The sequence below is a fragment of the Pelophylax lessonae genome (genome assembly GCF_965119305.1).
Source record: "Pelophylax lessonae genome assembly, chromosome: 5".
Lineage (NCBI taxonomy): Eukaryota > Metazoa > Chordata > Amphibia > Anura > Ranidae > Pelophylax > Pelophylax lessonae.
The window spans coordinates 535,819,822-535,838,950 of NC_138772.1; the positions used below are offsets into that span (position 1 = coordinate 535,819,822).

The 19,129-nt window shown below is 44.6% G+C and overlaps 1 pseudogene across 1 annotated transcript; it reads left to right on the forward strand.

Annotated features, from left to right (window-relative positions):
- Window positions 1–1,760: 1,760 nt before the first annotated feature.
- LOC309556582 lies at window positions 1,761–13,817 on the forward strand (annotated as a pseudogene). Its single transcript has 4 exons — window positions 1,761–2,213; window positions 3,363–3,934; window positions 4,450–4,594; window positions 13,708–13,817. The product of its transcript is annotated as an uncharacterized misc_RNA (transcript).
- Window positions 13,818–19,129: the final 5,312 nt, after the last annotated feature.

A 19,129-nucleotide genomic window follows, 5' to 3' on the forward strand; every position in this document is an offset into this window, starting at 1 on the left:
GTCAGGAAAGACAAATTTGAAATCTCAACAGGCTTTCACCTGATGTCTTACAAATACTAATGCATCTAAAAGTTTGTGGATTAAATGGAGAAAAAGAAAAAAAGTTTAGCCTAACAAAAAAAAATCTCTGCTGACTTTTGGCAGAAAATTGCTCATCATCAAATTCTGTAATCCCGCTAATTAAATAAAGAACATTGAGCTCATGTCCAACGTGTCTCTTGTTCTCGTAATTCAGTGATCATTAGGTAGACATGAATGACACTCAGTGTTACGGAAACCCTACTCAAGTTTTTGGATAATCTTTAAATCGGCATTACTGTATAACAGATCTAACTCCAGCAACCATTTTAAAAGCTCATCTCATTAATAGCAATACCTGTCACCTGGTAAAAGACACCATCACATTAGGTTATGCTAATAGCAATCTTGCTGGAAGTGCCATGTTAAAACACATTTGAGTAACTGGATGTAATATACTAGAGATCTGTTAATACAGTATTTGTGTCTATCTAGCATACAGATCTGCTGTAAAAGAAATTCTTATTTTGCTCATTTGTGCATTTAAAGTACTCTTCAATCAAATGTGAACATTTTGCATTTCAACAGAATTAAAGGACAGGGTCCACTTGCGGTCCCTGTTATTCGCTAAAGTCACAAGTATCAAGTATCATACAGTATATTGGATGTTCCTATGAGCCACTGGTCATTACCATCGCTTCTCTGCCTTTTGGCTAAGATCAAGTGTAGTATCGACTTTAGCCCTTAGGGGTGTCTCTGCTTCACAGCTAGGACGTTGAGAGCCACTTGTTTCTATCCAAGCCATTTGGTTCTTATGGGGTACCTTCTGCTCGGCCTTGTAGGATCGTCGATTAAATTCGGCTTCACCTACTCGCTGCTATTGGGATAGAGGCTTAGCCCCCCACAGGGAACGAGACTGCGATCATCCCTCCCCCCCCCCCCACTCTGCGCTACTACTTTCGGGCAGTAGGCGCAAAAAGGGCCTTTTTAAAGGCTTCAAAAGAGTGAAGATGCTGAGGAGCAAGAAGGAAGCCGCCGTAATCCATCTGAAGTGACTCCTGACGAACTCCTCCGTCATGGGGAAGAGCACCGGGAAGAAAAAGAACGTACCCGCCACTTCAGCCAAGACTCCGGAAGAAGTCGCCTCAACTCCCACCCCCAACCCAGCAGACGTCAGCCAGTCGGGCTCAGCAAGGCCAACCAGGTCCGCAGATGGGCTTCCTACCCTGGAACCCTGGATGAAGCAGACAGTGGTGCTGCAGCTGAAGGAGGTGGACAGAAGAGTCCCTGACATGACCCCAGAAATCTTTGGCAAGAAGATGATCCTCGATCAGGGGTTCAGCAAGGCGGAGACACTGTCAGTACAGACCTTCATGAAAGGTATATTCTATATCACCTTTGTGTCTCTACAGGTCTGTAGAAGATTTTGGGAGATGGTGAGGAATTGTGGCCCGGAATCCCCTTTCCGCAACTTCGTTGCGAACACTCCCATTCAATGGGACGAAAGGCGGGTAACGGTGTCCATAAGGAACCCCCATACCCCAGGAAAAGACATCGCTACCTACCTCCAGAGGTTTTGCATTGTGGGCAAAGACCCAGTCAGAATCCTCAATGTCCACGGCTTCTGGACAGGTAAGTGGGCCGTGTCTTGTAGGCTAAGGAGAACATCTTCGGGGGATCTACAGCACCTGCAGCCCTGCTTCTCTCTGGGAGCCTCCGCAGGACTCCTTTACTATGCTGACATGCCCCAGACCTGTCGCAGGTGTGGCAAGCAGGGTCACGTAAGTTTTGGATGTCAGGAACCTGCTTGCAGGTTCTGTTGGGTTTCAGGCCATGAGACCAAAGATTGCCCAAGGTCCAAGACCTGCAACCTCTGCGGATTGGCGGAGCGCCTCTACAGAGACTGCCCCCAGAGATCCCGGTCCTACGCTAGAGCCCTGATCAAGGGGAAGGCTCCAGCCAGTGCTGGGAACAATAAGCCAGGAGAAAAGACACCGAAGGATCCCCGGAAGGCCACTGGTGAGTCCCCCCCTCCCCCATCCGTCCCCCAGGTCCCCACCTCTGACCCATCCCTCCCCACCCCCTCTGAGTCGGAGGTGACTCCACCTTCCCCTGCCCCCTCCCAGCCCCTCCCCGACCCGTCCTCCATCGAGGACTTCCCCACCCTGCCCACCTCCACACCCCCACCAGCAAAGGTCAGAAACGGAACCTAGAAAGTCCGACAACAGAAGAACCCACCAAGCGGCCCACCAAAATGACATCGCTGGACTGGACCCAGTGGTGGAGGACCTCGAGTCTACGGGGGAAGATAAAGGAGAAGTGCAGGAAGGTAAGGATATGACCCCCCCAGGGACTGACCTCAACCAAGACCTGATGGACAGTGTCCTCGAGGAGTACGGCCTGAACCAGGACACCGGACAGGCACAAGAGGCAGTGGAAGAACCACCCCCCCCCCCCTCAGGGGAGGTAAGTTCGGCCCCATGCTAACTAGCCCTTCATCTCCTTTACATGATGGCAGAGATCTCCATCTTTTCCATTAATGTTAGGAGTATCAAGGATGCGTCTAGAAGCAGGTGACGCTGACCTTTCTTTCCACTCAGCAGAGTGACGTCTACATGCTGCAGGAGTGTGCCCTACCCTTCTCAAGGAGGAACACTCATCTGTCCTCCCAGTGGACCCTTGGTCCCTCCTACTGGTCCGGGGGTGTCAAATGTAAGTCTGTAGGGGTAGCCATTCTTGTCAGGGGTGGTCGTTTCACAGTTGACTCCGTCCAGGAGCTCGATGTGGCCGTCTTTTGGTCGTAGAAGGCTCATGGGCGGGAGAGCCAGATAGGCTCATCAACGTGTATGCCTCCCCAGATAGGAATGAGCGACTGGAGCTTCTCCAGACCCTGCGGACCCAACTCGTCAACACCAGGGCAGTAGTAATCGGCGGTGATTTTAACTATCCGATTGAGGAGGATGGGCGCAGCTCCAGCATGTACGCGAAGCTCGACATCACATCTAGGCTGCTCAGGGAGATGATCGCGGAGGCTTCCTTGCAGGACGCCGTGGGATCCATAGGGAAAGGTTCCGTGAACTATTCGTGGTGCCGTCCTGATGGATCTGTGCGTTCCAGGATAGACTTTGTGCTCACCTCCAAGGCAGTCAGACACCGCAGGTTCTCCATGGTCCCCTGCTTTTTCTCTGACCACAGGGCCATTCACTTTCGGGCTGACCTGGGCGATGGCTTTGCCCCCGGCCCGGGCCCCTGGAAGCTGAAAGGTACCCTGCTGGGAAATGAGGAACTGCTGGAGGCCTACTTGGAAGGAGGACAAGAGGTTCTTCGGAAAGGTAAGCGATTACTGGGAGTTTGTGAAAGTCAAGCTGCGCAGCTTCTTTCAGGCAAGGGGACGCCAGCAAGTGTGTGCCAGGAAGAGGGAACTCAGGAGACTGCAACGTCAGTTGCAGTCCCTGCAGGACCTTCACCACTGCGGCTGGGACGTTAGGCAGGACCTGGAGGACACCAAGAAGAGCCTGAAAGGACACTTCGAGGAAGAATCCAGACACATCGTCTTCTGTTCCAAGGTGGAGAATCTTGAGAAGGGTGAGAAATGTAACTCTTTCTTTTTCAGGAAACTTCACTCAGGACACACACCCTTGTCGGAGCTGCGGGACGAGACTGGAACACTCCAGAAGGGGAAGGAGGCTGTGATTCAAGTGGTCAGCGACTACTACACCAACCTCTACTCCCCGAAAGAAACAGACATGGCTGAGGCCGAGAGGTTCTTGTCAGGAGGAGCTGCACTCTGCCGTCAGATCTTTTAGGCAAGGCAGGGCCCCGGGCTGCGACGGTCTCCCAGCGGAGCTCTATGTAGCGCTGTGGGATCTCGTTGGCCCAGACCTGCTCGAACTGTACGAGGAGGTGGTGGTGGAGGGCACAATGCCTCCGTCGCTGAGGGAGGGGATGATCACGATTTTGTATAAGCGGAAGGGGGAGAGATGGGATCTGAAAAATTGTCGTCCCATCTCTCTCTTGAATGTGGACTACAAAATCCTCGCCAAGGTTCTGGCCAACAGGCTGAAATCTGTCATCGGACAGATCATCCACCCGGATCAGACTTGTGGCATTCCTGGTCGCAGGATTGCGGACAGCCTTGTGCCTGTCCAGGACACGGTCCAGTACATTCGAGGCCGCCGTGTGCACATGGCCCTGGTCAGTCTTGACCAGGAAAAGGCCTTTGACCGTGTCTCCCATGAGTTTATGTGCAGAGCTCTTTGCAGGTTTGGTCTTGGGGAAATGTTTTGTTCGTATGTGAATGTAATGTACCATGACATTTGTAGTACGGTGTTGGTGAACGGCTTGAAAACTGACCCTTTCCCTGTTCTCTCTGGGATCAGACAAGGCTGCCCTCTCTCACCTCTGCTTTTTGTTTGCTGTATAGAGCTCTTTGCCGAATGCATCCGACAGAACCCAGAGATCAGAGGGATCACCGCACCGGGACCGGACAGAAGGGTTGTCAAGTGCTCACTCTACAAGGATGACGTAACGGTGTTCTGTGCTGACCTGCGCTCCATCTACTCGCTTGTCCAGACTTGTGAGGACTTCGGCAAACCTTCAGGGGCAAAGGTCAACTGCGGGAAGTCAGAGGTCATGCTCTTCGGAAAGTGGTTCCTGCCTTCTTCTGCATCCATCCCTTTCAGCGTCAAGGTGGACTTCATCAAAATTCTTGGAGTTTGGTTTGGAGCTGAGGACGCAGCCCTGAAGTCTTGGGAGGAGAGACTGTCCAAGATGAGACAGAAGTTTGGACTATGGAGCCTCAGAGAACTCACCATCGAAGGGAAAACACTGGTACTCCGCAGCAAGATTCTCCCTGTGTTGCAGTACCTCGCCCAGGCCTGGCCTCCCCGGGTCAACACCTGCAAGGCCATCACCAGGGCAGTGTTCCACTTCATCTGGGGTTCCAAGATGGACAGAGTGAAGCGGGCAGTTATGTTCAAGGAACCCCTCAAGGGCGGTAAGAGCGTGCCTGACATCGCAACGTTACTGAGGGTGTTCTTTGCTTGCAACTGCATCCGCAGGACTTTAGTGGACAGAACTTTGGACTCTGGCGGCAACTCCATGTCCCGTTTTTTCCTCCTTCCTCTTTGGAGGTCCCTTGGATGGGACAAATGGGACAGTTCCATCCCCTACAACTGGGACACTCCTTGGTACTACTTGGACACTTTCAAGTTCATCAAGGAGCTGGGGCTGCATGGAGTTAAGCCTGACTTGTGGAAGCCAAAAACTATCTACAAGTTGATCAGAGCATCAGACATTGTTGAGACTGTTCCAGGCCTCCCTTCAGCCACTTGAAAACGTGGTCTGGAGGAATGTTTCTTCAAAGGGACTCACCAACGGGCATAAAGATCTGGCATGGATGGCAATCCAGGGGGGACTGCTGCTCAGGACATTCATGCATGCCAGAAACTTGTGCAGATACAGGCACTGCCCTTTTTGCATCATCCATGAGGAAACGTCCTTCCACGTTTTCTGTGAGTGCTCCTTTGCACAGAGCCTGTTGAGGGGCTTGGAACCTGAACTTAAAGACTTTGTTCCACAGACTGCCATCACAAACTTTGGTGTGCTGAATGGACTTTTTCACTGAACTTTTTCCCAGGAGGACATTGACAACGCCTGGCGGGTGTTGTGTTGCTTTAAGGACGTTTTATGGTGCGCCAGAAAGCGCCTTATCCACCAGCGGGAGAGGATGTCCATTGAGGACTGTTGCAGACTGGTTCACAGTCTGCTCAGAGACTATAACCTGATGGATCTCATGGAGGAAGAGGAGGTCTGAAGATTTCCCCTTCCCCCACTCTCCCTTGTGTGTCTTTGTCCATTCAATAAAGCTTTGGGCTTGTGATTTCATTCCCCTCCCCTTACCCCACTCTCCCACCCCCCATCACACCTGTTGCTTTTTTGAAATGTAATATTATATTGTTTGATATTGATTGATTGATGCAACGTATAGACAATGTTTTTCAGTTTCATGCTTTAGGGGTATTGCGGCATCATGCATGATGTGATGGCATGGGGTATCCTTACTCCGGCCAACACGTCAGGCATCATACCACAGAATGAATGTATTTGATTGAATGTATTTATTTGTATGACCGGTAATGTATTGTAATGTAGTGTATTTATGCGCTGGGGAGAATGTACCCCGACAAAGTATTGTTTTTTGTTTATCATTTATGCAAATAAAGATTACATTTTCAACAAAAAAATTCCTTGAGGCCTAAAATGGCAGGGCAGTACAAATACCCCCCAAATGACCCCTTTTTGGAAAGAGACGATCTAAGCTATTTAGTAAGAGGCATGATGAGTTTTTTGAAGTTTTACGTTTTTTGTCACAGTTTTTTGGATTTTTTTTTTTTTTTTTTAAATAGAAGTAATAGATGTAATCAGCGACTTATTGCTGTAATAGCTATAGCTATTGATTTTAGAACACCCGGTTAACCAAGCTTTTCTCTTTCACTCATCACTAGCTAAGATTAATATAACACACTACAAAAGAGTTTTGCAATGCCATGCTGGTATGTTTTTTGTTTTTTAAACAGAAAAGCAAAAAAGGGCACACCATCCTAGTGCATTATTAATGGCACCATTTATTTACAAAAAGTAACAAATCATTAAACTCACAAACACTGATGAGTGTTAGGCTCTTAACATACAGTAGAAGGAGCTTCAGCCATAGCCAAAGCCTGGGGCCCTAGACAGATACAGATGACAAATAAATAAATAAAGTGATGCAGCGCCACTGATCCCAATATAGTGCAAATAGCAATGAAATGTGTGCAAAATGTGCAAGGTATACCCAAAGTGCTATAAGAATACAAATTTATATGATTTCTAAATGAATCAATATAAAGTGCTCACATTAATAATCAATGCATACATCAAGAAATTGTGAAAATGAGCAAATACTATTAGATGTCTTGCGTGACCACATCAACTAAGCAAAAACCACAAGTGTTAAGTGACATAAAAGTCCATAAAAAGGAGGATAAAGTGCAAGGTGCTTATCCAGGTACTGGAGTATGGATGGTATATATCGCTGTTAATCAATACAAGAATACAGTCTCTTTAATGGCCATAAAGTGCACATGTGCTGAAGTGGATGCCGTAGGTTCTTGTGATCCCTCAACTAATCATAGATGGCCTCTCACCTTAGGTTTTGACCCGTGTTTCATCACTGGGTCAAAATTGCGCTATATATCCTTAGGGACGTATGCCAGGTCGTGTCACCCAATCCGAAAATCCTTGGACACTGTGCATGTTAATATATGACTCTGTCTTCCGAGTAAATATTCCAGGTCTCAGCATAGGTCAGAGAATAAAAGGAATAGGGAAATCTAATGCTCTCTGTTTATATATTTTATTAAAAGGTAAAACAAGAGTACACTCACATAAAACTGCACATTAGCTGTGCGGGCTGGAAAAGACACTGTATTGTAGTAGGGAGACACAGGCAGCTCTCCTGTGCTGCTGCGGGGTCTCATCCGTCTGGAGTCCCCGCCCCCTAGACGCGTGTCGTCATTCGCTGGTGGGCGTGTGACTTCCTCAAGAGGGGTCAAGAGACTGTATGCTTGTATTGATTAACAGCGATAAATACCATCCATACTCCAGTCACTGGCTAAGCACCTAGCACTTTATCCTCCTTTGTGTGGACTTTTATGTCACTTAACACTTGTGGTTTTTTCTTATTTGATGTGATCACACAAGACGTCTAATAGTATTTGCTCATTTGCATAATTTATTGATGTATGTATGGTAATCATACATTGAATTTTGATGTGAGCACTTTATATTGATTCATTTAGGAATTATGTAAATTTGCACTTATAGCACTTTGGGTATACCTTGCACATTTTGCACACATTTCATTGCTATTTACACTATATTGGAATCAGTGGCGCTGCACTTTATTTATTTATTTGCCTTCTGTATGTGCAGTGATTCAGATTGTTTTCATATAGCTGCCACGATCATTATCTTATTCATTTTATTTATCGATTGAATTACTTGTCACTAGTGTGCATATATATATACAGAGTCACGCTGAAATCTCTACTTTATTAGATACAGATGACACCGGATGATTTGTAGCTGACCCTGGTGAGTTTTGAGGCTATTCCCCCATCAGAGCTAATCAGTAATCACCTGCTGTGTCTCAACTTCTTTAAATATCAATGACGGTGTGGTGGGACTAAATCTTCTACCCCACCCCTTCTAGTGAGGGGTGGGGGTCACAAATCAACAAGCGGTGCCTCCAAAAAGGTTGCACAGAGCACATTCAATAAAATATCATATATCCTAGTTATAAAAAATCATATTAGTAAAACTTATTGTAATACATATTATGACATAAATAAAAATGTAGCATCCTCTAGTGCTAGAATAGGTGTAGGAAAATTTACTTGCGTCTGGTAATTGGGTCAGGGTTCAGATTCAGGTCAGGCTGAAAGGCTCTACAGACCAGCACTCTATCGCCTCCCCCAGGTTCTGGAGGTTTTATCAAAACTTCTAGAAGCTAGTGGGCGGGGATATAGAAGCAGGGATCTTAATATTTATGGGAATCTGGCCAATCCCCAGGCAGGAGTCCTGGCAGAGTGGTAGTAGTAGTTTCATCTACAACTGCAGGACAAGGACAGTGTAAGTACCTCTACACCCCACCGGGCCATCAAGGGAGAAGGTTGCTAGGTGCCATACCCAAACAGTTCTCCCTGGGACAGTGCTAAAAACCTGTTCCCGAATCTCTTGCCCTGGGATACTCTTCAAGACAGCCAGGTGGAAAGGTAGTTTCTAGCAGAGGTCTGAAGAGGTTCATTTAAACAGAACTAAGTGTTCCTTACAGGGACTGTGTTACTGATTCGTTAAGAGGCAGAAGCCACTCCAGAGGAAGTAGATAGTCCAGGATCAATTTTTATGTTTTTGTACAGAAAAAAGAAGTTTTGTCCTCCAAGTTTTGTTTCAAGTTTGGTTGGGATTCCCATATACCCGTAGACCCTATACAAGTTGTTTCCATCAAATAAAACAACAAAGACAAGCCGTAGGGCTGAATAATGACTTTGGATGCAAGTTGGAAAGTATGTGTTGCCTGGCTGTGCAAACTATAGGGGGACCAAAAAACTCAGCTGCTCCTTAGAGGATAGCACTACAAAAATATCAGAAATTCCAAACCAAAATTACAGTAAATGAGTCAAAATTTGTAAAAAGGCCAATAATATGGCCTGCCTCACTGAAATGATAAAAGTGTAACCAGAACTTACCAGGACCTACCTCGCCAACGCCACATCATTCATTCATGTTTCATCTGTTGTATGTTAAAGGCCTAACACTCATATGCATTTGTGAGTATAATGATTTGTTATTTATCTTATTAAACAGTGGCACTGATGATGCGCTAAGCTGGTGCGCCCTTTTCTTGCTTTTTGTGATATAATGTTCTGGACTCCCCTGTTGGAAGAGGGCTGCAAGATCTAGGAAACATTTGGTAACCTAAGAAGATGTAGGCCAAGTGAAGGATCACCTGTGTTAAACTGAAATATAATCCACCATATCCACCACTTCTAATCGTGAAAAGAGTCATTATGGTCCTAAAGTTTAGGAATTGTACAATAAATAATGGCGTTATAAATGCTTACTTACACGTTGTTGTTTCTAGTCTCCCTTTTTTGGGTATTTATGTGGCTACCGTCTCCCTACCTTACTGTAAATAAATACAAACCCAATTCCAAAAAAGTTGGGACACTGTACAAATTGTGAATAAAAACAGAATGCAATGATGTGGAAGTTTCACATTTCAATATTTTATTCAGAATACAACATACATGACATATCAAATGTTTAAACTGAGAAAATGTATAATTTTAAGGGAAAAATAAATTGATTTTAAATGTTATGGCATCAACACATCTCAAAAAAGTTGGGACAAGGCCATGTTTACCACTGTGTGGCATCCCCTCTTCTTTTTATAACAGTCTGCAAACATCTGGGGACTGAGGAGACAAGTTGCCCAAGTTTAGGAATAGGAATGTTGTCCCATTCTTGTCTAATACAGGTTTTTAGTTGCTCAACTGTCTTAGGTCTTCTTTGTCACATCTTCCTCTTTATGATGCGCCAAAATATTCTATGGGTGAAAGATCTGGACTGCAGGCTGGCCATTTCAGTACCCGGATCCTTCTTCTACGCAGCCATGATGTTGTAATTGATGCAGTATGTGGTCTGGCATTGTCATGTTGGAAAATGCAAGGTCTTCCCTGAAAGAGACGACGTCTGGATGGGAGCATATGTTGTTCTAGAACTTGGATATACCTTTCAGCATTGATGGTGCCTTTCCAGATGTGTAAGCTGCCCCTGCCACATGCATTCATGCAACCCTATACCATCAGAGATGCAGGCTTCTGAACTGAGCGCTGAGAACAACTTGGGTTGTCCTTGTCCTCTTTAGTCAGGATGACATGGTGTCCCAGTTTTCCAAAAAGAACTTCAAATTTCGATTTGTCTGATCACAGAACAGTTTTCCACTTTGCCACAGTCCATTTTAAAAGAGCCTTGGCCCAGAGAAAATGCCTGCACTTCTGGATCATGTTTAGATTTGGCTTCTTTTTTGGCCTATAGAGTTTTAGCTGGCAACGGCGAATGGCACGGTGGATTGTTTTCACCGACAATGTTTTCTGGAAGTATTCCTGAGCCCATGTTGTGATTTCCATTACAGTAGCATTCCTGTATGTGATGCAGTACCGTCTAAGGGCCGGAAGATCACGGGCATCCAGTAGGGTTTTCCGGCCTTGACCCTTACGCACAGAAATTGTTCCAGATTCTCTGAATCTTTGGATAATATTATGTACTGTAGATGATAATAACTCCAAACTCTTTGCAATTTTTCTCTGAGAAACTCCTTTCTGATATTCCTCCACTATTTTTCGCCCCAGCATTGGGGGAATTGGTGATCCTCTGCCCATCTTGACTTCTGAGAGACACTGCCACCCTGAGAGGCACTTTTTATACCCAATCATGTTGCCAATTGACCTAATAAGTTGCAAATTAGTCCTCCAGCTATTCCCTATATGTACATTTAACTTTTCTGTCCTCTTATTGCTACCTGTCCCAATTTTTTTGGAATGTGTAGCTCTCATGAAATCCAAAATGAGCCAATATTTGGCATGACATTCCAAAATGTCTCACTTTCAACATTTGATATGTTATCTATATTATATTGTGATTAAAATATAAGTTTATGAGATTTGTAAATTAGTCCATTCCTTTTTTACTCACAATTTGTACAGTGTCCCAACTTTTTGGGATTTGGGTTTGTATTTTACATTATAGATTGCATTTTCTGTGTCGAGTTAAGAAAGAATTCCCCTTCCAGTGTATTGGGAGGAAGAGTCTTGAAAGGAAAAACATCAACCAGGATAGTTTCAATTTCCTATGTAGGGTTTACTAAATGATACAATGCGTTGGATCACGAAGCTGGATAATGGCGATGTGATGAATACAAAAAAAATCTGAGGATTTTGTAAATCATCTTCAGCAAAAAGCCATATCTCAGGCACAACTCCAAGGATAGGGAAATTCCTGACTTTTACAGATAACATTGTCCACCAACCTGGGCGCCTAGAGATTAATTTGTCCTTGTATAGTAGCCAAGCATGGCTTAAGCCAACATAGTAATTAACATAAAACAATAAATCCACAAACCTCTTTTCCCATGTCTCTCATAGAAACTAAAAAAAGAAACCCTAGAACATAGGTTAACTCTGAACATAGGTCAATCTTCTGTTTCTCTATCTTCCTTCTGATTCCTATTTCATTCATATGCTGCAGTATAAGCAAAAACTTAACAGGAACACTAACTTTTCAGCACTCCATCCAAAAGTAGGGATGAGTCAAACTGCCTTGGGTTTAGTTTGAGCAGGATTTGGCAAACTAACAAATCCCTCAGTCCATAGTTCATAAAACATGGGTTGGGAGCAAAAAAAAAAAAAAAAAAAAGGTAGATACTAAGCATGAGCTCATGTGTGCTCAGACACAACACCATACCCCCCTGAGCTATGGTGCTGGGAAGCTTCCAAAGGCAGCAGCCAACCATATGAGGCAGAGGCATTCCCCGCTCCACGTGCAGGTATATGTGCTGCTGCAGGGTGGGAAATGCTTCTGCTGCCTATGATTGGCTGTCCACTTTGAAAGCTTCCCGGCTGGATAGCTCAGTGGAGTTCAGACTTAGGTCTGAACACACCTGAGCTCATTGCTGGTGGCCATGTTCCTGCACACAGGAATGCAGCCATCCTGTAAAACGAAAGATCACAGAGGAAAAAAAAGGATTTGAAAAGTAGGAGGAGGCTGAGGGCAATAGAAGGTACTTTTTGAGTTAGGAATATATACTTGAATATAATATTTTTAAAATCAAGTTTACTGTCACTTTATTATTTCATATTAATCTTTTTTTCTATTTTATTAGGATATATATATATATATATATATATATATATACTGAACAAAATTATAAATGCAACACTTGTTTTTGCCCCTATTTTTCATGAGCTGAACTTAAAGATCTAAGAAAACTGGGATTCATCCGTGAAGAGAACACCTCTCCAAAGTGCCAGAAGCCATAGTATGTGAGCATTTGCCCACTCAAGTCAGTTACGACGATGAACTGCAGTCAGGTGGAGACCCACGATGAGGAAGATGAGCATGCAGATAAGCTTCCCTGAGACGATTTCTGACAGTTTGTGCAGAAATTCTTTGGTTATGCAAACTGATTGTTGCAGCAGCTGTCTGGGTGGCCGGTGTCAGATCATCTTGGGGGTGAAGATGCTGAATGTGGAGGTCCCAGGCTGGTGTGATTACACGTGGTCTGAGGTTGTGAGGCCAGTTGGATGTACTGCCAAATTCACTGAAACTCCTTTGGAGACGGCTTATGGTAGAGAAATGCACATTCAATTCACGGGCAACAGCTCTGGTGGACATTCCTGCAGTCAGCATGCCAATTGCACGCTCTGTCAAAACTTACGACATCTGTGGCATTGTGCTGTGTGATAAAACTGCACATTTTAGAGTGGCCTTTTATTGTGGCCAGCCTATGGCACACCTGTGCAATAATCATGCTGTCTAATCAGCATCTTGATATGCCACACCTGTGAGGTGGATGGATTATCTCGGCAAAGGAGAACTGCTCACTAACACAGATTTAGACAGATTTGTGAACAATATTTGAAAGAAATAGGCCTTTTTTGTACATAAAAAACAAAACAAAAGTGTTGCGTTTATAATTTTGTTCGGTATAATATATATATATATATATATATATATATATATATATATATATATATATATATATATATATATATATATATATATACGGTGACAAGTTGGGGAATGTGTAGCTCATTGGTAGTGCAAAACAGGGAGTTTACTCCATGCCAGAATTGCATTTCAGGACTCTATTGCCCACTTTTATTTAAAATGAGGCAAAAAGTTCCCAAATAAAGGTCTTCCCAAGCAGGGGTTCTCACCATCAGTATGACAAACAAACAATATTCAGCCTCGTAGCTCTCTATGCAGCTCTACTGCTTTATTTAGCAGCTTTGATCTTCCTGACTATCAAAAACATCCAGTGCTCGTGCACACATGCTGTAACTCAGCTCTGTGTCTTTTCTGCAGCATCCCAGCAGCTCCGTCTGTCCAAGACTGTCTCTCCATTGGACTCATTCCTCAATCTGTCCTCACCAGGACAATATGGTGCAGCGTGTACCTCTCACAGCTCCCATTGACCCCCTCGGGTGGGGCCCTAAGCTCTAACCCTGGCTCTAAAATAAATGCAGCACACACTTGCATCATTAGTGTGCTTGCTTCCCAGAAAACCTGGTCCAAATCGCCATATTAAACAATGTCCTGCCACAATATATATATAGTGTGACCAACCTCTGCCTTCAAAACATAATTTCCGGGTGGATGTACCTGGGTCCCACTGGTTCCCACCAGTTCTGTGTTGATGGCATGGCTGGACATCTTCTAATGTGGAAGGGAAGTAAGCCTGATGGGTCTTTCATCTGCTGCACAAAGTTTCCTTGGCCAACTGCTGTTTCTACAGTCCTCAACGTTGCAAGTTTCTTTGTGCTTCTTCAAAAGAGCTTGAACAGCACATCTTGAAATCCCAGTCTGCTTTGAAATCTTTGCCTGAGAGAGACCTTGCTATTCCTAATTGTCTTGCTATGGTGTATGACCTGTGACATAAAAAAAACCTCACCTTAGAAACAGAGTTTGGCTGTTCCTTACCCAGTTTTAAGGAACACAGCTGTTTCAGCTAATGACTGTGTTTCAATCTACATATGAAATGAATGCTCATTAGCACCTGCTTGGTATAATTAGTTATTTTTTATTTTTTTATTTATTTATTTATTTATTTATTTTTTTTTGGGGGGGGGGGGGGTTTATAAAGCAATACAGAAACATCAACATGTTCACTGTGTGAAGCAATAAAGAAAAACAGATACGTGTACACTATGTAACGATAATAGAGCAATATGCAATAACAAAAAAATAGGGAAGGGACAATAAATGTCAACGAGCAGTTTGTGGATGGGTTGCAATATTAGACAGCAGACACAAATAGGATATAGACATTGGGTGAGTGTTTTCAATCAGTGAGGGTGGAATAGAGGAAGTGGGCACCATGCATGTAACATAGATATGCAGGGTTGGAGAGGTCCTCCCGGAGGATAGCCCAACCCCGACACCCCAATGGGATCAACCTGGGTCGGAGGGCCCTGATTCCCCCACGTGGATGTCCCATCCCGCCTCCCCCCTCCTTGGTATCAGTAGGTTCAGAGATTTAATAATCTCCAGGTTTGTAGCTTCCCTATTTTGGACGCGCAAACTATGGCAGAAATTATTGAGATATACCACCCTGTCAGTGGGTATGGGCTATTAGTACTCCCCGTTGTGCCAAGTGGACCATGCTTTAACGCAGCTTTCAAGTTTCATCGTAGACATTGCTAACGTGTTCAAGGATGCAATCTTGCTTGACATTATTAACTACGTCTGATCGGTTAGTGGATTCCCAGTTCCTAAGGATCAAAAGGCGGGTTGCTAGGCGGATATGTGATGTGACTGTTCCGAGGTCTGGGGGAATCTTCTCTATGCCTAGACCAAGAATTGCTAGAGCGGGTTTAAGTATCAACCCTGTACATAAGCCTATGAGTTTGAAAATCTGATTCCAGAGACTTGTGAGGTTGGGGCATGACCTTAAGGAGTGGTAGAGGGTCCCTACCTGTCCACACCCCACGCCAGCATAGTGATGAGTAGGAAGATGACATTTTCGATAATCTATACGGGGTATAGTACCAGCGCGTTACAATTTTTTATGGATGTCTCCTTGTGGCTGGAGCAATGGGAGGTTTGAGCAACCGATTTCAGAGCTAACTTTCAACCCCTTTGTGTGAACACTTTATTTAGGTCTTGTTTCCATTTGACTATAGATTTGAATTTAGTGAATTGGGTTTTGCTGTTAAGAAGGTTATATAACAAAGAAATAGTTTTGCGTTTGAGCGTGTCTGATGTGAGAAATTCCCATAATTCGGTGTGGAGTTTGTGTTCGGGTAGACCGTGGATTTTCATAAAATGAAGTATTCTCATGCCCGTAAATTGGGCCTGAGGGGAAAGAGAGTATTTGGTTGTCATGATCTCTAGCGACATAGGTTTATTATCTGTGGTGATGTCTTCTAGGTAGTTAATGCCCTGATTTTTAGGTGGTGTAATTGATATATTGGGGATTAGGTATTGAAATATTTCTATCTTCACCAGGTGTAGGGGAGATGGGTATAATTGGTTATTCATACACCGGACTGTAATCCTATAAGTTCCCTGACTTTGTGCAAGTGTACAAAGTGTGTAAACATTGATGCTGGCTTGAACCCTTTCAATTGACAAAAAATAAACAATTAAAATATATATAATATATATTTTTTAAATTATTCTTACTCTAGGGCATTTCTTCACACCTGCCTAAAACATTTGCACAGTATTGTGTGTATATACAGTGCATTGCGAAAGTATTCGGCCGCCTTGAACTTTTCGAACTTTTGCCACATTTCAGGCTTCAAACATAAAGATATAAAACTGTAATTTTTTTTGAAGAATCAACAACAAGTGGGACACAATCATGAAGTGGAACGAAATTTATTGGATATTTCAAACTTTTTTAACAAATAAAAAACTGAAAAATTGGGCGTGCAAAATTATTCAGCCCCCTTAAGTTAATATTTTGTAGCGCCACCTTTTGCTGCGATTACAGCTGTAAGTCACTTGGGGTATGTCTCTATCAGTTTTACACATCGAGAGACTGAAATTTTTGCCCATTCCTCCTTGCAAAACAGCTCAAGCTCAGTGAGGTTGGATGGAGAGCGTTTGTGAACAGCAGTTTTCAGTTCTTTCCACAGATTCTCGATTGGATTCAGGTCTGGACTTTGACTTGGCCATTCTTTTTTAATAATATTTTATTGAAATTCAACTCAGTACAGAAGTAGAAAGACAGTTGATGAGCAACATTAACAGGGTACAAATTAGAAAACCTCGTACGCTAAGCGCACATAACATAAGTAGGGTGCTCTGGCATCATGAAACAAAATGTCGAGGAATTTCAGAATCCAGAGTAACATAGACATTCCAACCTGGTGAAAAACCATAAACTTTTCATCTTAAACAGAGGGGTATAGGAGAGAAGGGGGATGGGCTGAGTTAGGGGGGGGAAAGACAGTTGAACAAGTGGGGCACAGGGAAGAGGGTGAGGGGTGTGAGGGGGGGGGGTGGGAGGGAGGGAGGAAGCGGAGCAAAGGGAAAAGGAGGTAAGGGCTTTGAACAGAAAGTGTGGAGGGGGAGAAACCTGCTTATGGTATTTGTACGGTGGAACATGTATAGAATAGATGTAACAACATACACCATATAGTTATTCAATTATCTGTAGGCGACCGTATTAACCCAGCATATAACTGTTAAGCTCGTGTCCTAGCAATACCTGTCCTTTATTCTGCGTAATAAGTGTGACTGTCTGTCAGAGGCTTGCGCCAGTCCACCAAGGTAGTATAGAAGGTTCAGGTCAGTTCTTAGGAGTGTGTAGCAGTCCTGCAGGGGAAGTGAGGACATGGGAAGGCAGATTCCACTTATTTAGCTTTATGGCTCTGGGCAGACGAGGGTTTGTATGGGTACCCTCCAATTCGGTGTTCTTCAAAACAGTTCGATCAGACGTGAGCTCCTCAATAGTAGGGGCAAACTCCGACAACCAGTGACGTAAAATCAACCTGCGTGCCAGCATGAGGCAGGTAACTATCCAGGGTTTATAAAGAGAAATGATCCCCCTGGATGCCTTAGAGCACCCAGCGACCGCGCTTTCCATATAGTTGAATACCAGAAGATATACGTCTTTTGGGAGCTTCACCCCAATTACTCTTGCTATGTATCGTATGACTTTATCCCAAAACGAGGACACTAGCGGGCAGAGCCAGAGTTTGTGTACCAGTGACGGGTAGCGATCTTTACACAAAGTGCAGAAGTGGTGCACCACGTCCTTGGACCATCTGATGTGTGGGTAATAGGCTCCATGGAGTATTTTAAACTGTTGTTCTCTCCAGAATTCACATATGATATAGCGCCTGGTGCACAGATAGCCCTGAAGGGCCTTGGTTTGAGCTTGTGTCGAGTTGAGCGTTTTGTTCCAGGACTTGGAGATGGTGTGTGTTAATTTCTGAAACAACTCCTGATGTAGAGGTTTATAAAGATGCGATATCCTGTGTTTACCCTGAGTAAGCCAAGTGTCCACTAAGTTCAGACGGAATAGTTTGTGAGGCGTGCTACAAATACCGTTAACAAAGCTTATACATTGTCTAAAGTATAGATAGTGACCTTTCGGTAAATCGTATTTCTCAGCAAAAGATTGGTAACTCAGAGGACGCCCAGTACTCATGTCAAAGAGCTGCGATAATAGTGTTATCCCTCGCCGGAACCACAATGCATAGATTGAGTGCTGCTGCGCCTGAGGGAAGCCGGGGTGACGGTGGATAGGTAAATGGCGTGAGATACGTTGGGGAGAGCCCAGTTCTTCCTCACCTCCCTCCATGCGGCCACCGTGTCTCTAATTAAAATATTGTTGCGGAGAGATGGTGGGAGATCCCCCGTCCACAGTGCAGCAGAGCAGTCAGATCATGCGGGTACACCATTTGTGTTTCCAGCGAGTAATTAGTGTATCGGGACTCCCTACTTATCCAATCTAGGCAACCTCTCATGAGGCAAGATTAGGTTATAAATTCTAGCATTTGGTAGATCTACCCCCTTCCTTTCTAGGTAAATGCAGCTTGTTGAAGAGAATCTGGGTCTCTTGCCCTGCCAGATGAAATTCGAGAGCCCTTTGTGCAACCGTTTCACATCGCTGTTGTTTCAGCAGTAAGGGTATCGTCTGCAGCGGGTACAGTAATTTTGGGAAAGTGGCCATCTTGTATAGGTGGCATCTGCCCATAAATGAGAGGGGTAATCCCGACCAGGTCTTAAGTTCTGTCAGCATCTTGTCTATTACCGGCGTGTAATTTAGGTGGTATATTGAGTGAGGGAAGCGGCCTATTTGACCCCCTAGGTATGTAATGTGTTGTGTAGCTATGCAGAGTTTCGAGGAGTTGGCCCAGAGTGGGGTACGTGTGGTGTTTAGGGGCAGGAATCTCACTCTTGTGGAAATTTATGCGAAGGCCCGAACACAGACGGTATTCGGCAAATACTGCCTGGATCACTGGAAGATCCTGACCTGGATCAGATGTAAAGATCAGCAACGTCATCCGCAAACATGGCGGTTCGCACTTCCTCGTTTCCAACCTTGATGCCGTGTAGGTTGGGGTGGGACAGCAGGAGTCTAGACAGAGGTTCAAGAGCTAGGTTAAACAACAATGGGGAGAGCGGCATCCTTGTCTCATCCCCTTAAATAGTCTGAATGGCTGTGAAGTTATGCCCGCTATTACCACCTGGGCCTCCGGTTGGGCATACATCATTCTGATTAAATGCAGAAATCTGCCCGGTGAACCTGCCGTTAGTGAGTACTCCGATC